Raw genomic sequence first — 2,430 nt, forward strand, 5'->3', positions numbered from 1 at the left:
GGTGCCTTGAAACGACATGTTATCACAACACACGAGTTATAACACGGAAACAACGAAACACGATGAATCCCCACAAATGCAGTGAGCGAGGGACGACACATGACCGATTTAACCCGAACATCAGACAAAAGCGTTCGTCGTTTCCTCATTTTAATCGCTCATCAATCTGTGGTTGTTTTCAAAGCAAGATAGTACATACACCAACTTGTAAGGCAAGCAGTTACCGAATTTCCAAACGGAATTATGCCTAACGTTTCCGCAGCGTATAACAGCACTCACAAAAGCAGTAAGACTACGAATGTATCTTAGTGTATTTAGAGAGCGTACTGTTTAAAAATTGTATTATCTGCTGGTGGCTTCGTACATTTGTGTTATGTACCAGCACAGAAAGAACTTTCATGTGTAACTTTACGTGAGTGTGTTACTACAGGAACCGATCAAAAAATTTCCGTTTCATGGCGTTCCTGCGCCTATATGCAACGTAGCACGCCTCCGATGCGAGTATATAATCACCGACATATAGGCAAGGGGTTACTGTAAAATTCACGTCTTTCCGTGATGTGTGTGGCAAATGCAGAAACGTGAACTACAGCGACGTTCATAACAGAATAAACCTGCTGTTGTACTTTTTCTGGCTGCCTAAGGTCAAACACCGGTCGACATCCACCAGAGAATGAAGAATGTGTGAGGGGCCAGCATGTATGTCGAAAGTCACCGTTGTGGAATGGTGCGCCAAGTTCCGTGCTCGTCGTGGTTCGACGCAAGACGCCTGTCCATCTGGAAGGCCAGTCTTGTCCATTACGAACAAGTGGGAGACATTGGGCATCCGCCCTATACATGACGATAGTATCTGTTCCTGAAAGAACAGTTACCGTAGATGACCATGCAGCTTTGCTAGAAATGAAACATTAATTAAGTGGACACCCTAGCTGCAAACAGGCGTTGATGTACTTCATTAGGGACATGTTGAAAATGTGTGCCCCGACCTGGACTCGAACCCGGGATTTCCTCTGTGCCCTCGGTGGCTCAGATGGATAGAGCGTCTGCCATGTAAGCAGGAGATCCCGGGTTCGAGTCCCAGTCGGGGCACACATTTTCAACATGTCCCTAATGAAGTACATCAACGCCTGTTTGCAGCTAGGGTGTCCACTTAATTAATGTTTCATTTCTAGCAAAGCTGCATGGTCATCTACGGTAACTGTTCTTTCGGGAACAGATACTATCGTCATGTATAGTTAAAATATGGCTTCCCGGCCATTGACCTTCTTGTGCAAACGCACACACTATGGCCGAACTCGTATGGGACTTGGTAGATTAATCTGCCACGAGTAATGAGTATGATGGGCAAACATATCTTAGGCGCATTACGAATGTAGTGGTGTGGACATGTTGGGAATGTAGGTCTCACGGGGAGCGTGCAAGGGATAAGTCCCTGCAGTCGCGCTATCCTCTGTGCCCTCGGTGGCTCAGATGGATAGAGCGTCTGCCATGTAAGCAGGAGATCCCGGGTTCGAGTCCCGGTCGGGGCACACATTTTCAACATGTCCCTAATGAAGTACATCAACGCCTGTTTGCAGCTAGGGTGTACACTTAATCACTTAATTAATGTTTCACATCCGCCCTATACTTCTGATCTCTCCCATCGCGATTATCTCATCTCCGGTCCCTTAAAAAAGGCTTTGTAGGGTCGAATCCGTATCGGACGTGGATGTACAGCAGGAAGTTACGAACTTCTTCACGAAAAAGGACACGCCGTTTTACCAGACGGGTATCTTATCTTCAACGTGGTGCATCGGCGGGGCGATTGCGTCAAACGTTGTTGTTATGCGGGGGTACGCTACGTATGTTCACGACACAGTAGATCAGATTAGATTAGATTTACTTTCATTCCAATTGATCAATAGTGAGGAGATCCTCCAGGACATAGAACATGTCAGAAAAACAATAATACATGACAAATATTTACAACTGAAAGAAATAAGCTAATGTACCTTCCACAGGTCCAAGTGGAATCATCGTCATTTTTTTAATGAACACTATATGAAAGAATCATTTTACAAATGCTCATTTACTAAGATCGCATTAATGCACTGAATTTAAAATTTAAATTTATTTATTTATAAGGTAATAAACATATAATAGACTACGACAATACTTAATTTACAATAAACACATTACTGCACTGAAATGGTTCATAAGAATATATATATATATATATATATATATATATATATATATATATATATAATGAACTCATTACTGCACTGAAATGGTGTAGAAGTTAGATTGTACTTATATGTATGAAAAAAAAAACAGTTGGTTCTACTGAGAAATTCTTCAGTGGGGTAGAAGGAGTTGGCCACCAATAAATCCTTCAGGCTTCTCTTAAATTGAATTTCATTGGTTGCTAAGCTTTTTATAGCTGCTGGC

General features: G+C 42.5%; 2 non-coding genes across 2 annotated transcripts; both read left to right on the forward strand.

The window, feature by feature from the left end:
• The first annotated feature begins 1,014 nt into the window (after window positions 1–1,014).
• On the forward strand, window positions 1,015–1,089 carry Trnat-ugu (transfer RNA threonine (anticodon UGU)). The gene has a single exon. It is a non-coding gene; the product is annotated as a tRNA-Thr (tRNA).
• A 365-nt stretch (window positions 1,090–1,454) lies between these two features.
• Trnat-ugu (transfer RNA threonine (anticodon UGU)) lies at window positions 1,455–1,529 on the forward strand. Its single transcript has one exon. It is a non-coding gene; the product is annotated as a tRNA-Thr (tRNA).
• The last annotated feature ends 901 nt before the right edge of the window (window positions 1,530–2,430 follow it).

This window comes from Schistocerca gregaria, chromosome 3, assembly GCF_023897955.1.
Source record: "Schistocerca gregaria isolate iqSchGreg1 chromosome 3, iqSchGreg1.2, whole genome shotgun sequence".
NCBI classification, from domain to species: domain Eukaryota; kingdom Metazoa; phylum Arthropoda; class Insecta; order Orthoptera; family Acrididae; genus Schistocerca; species Schistocerca gregaria.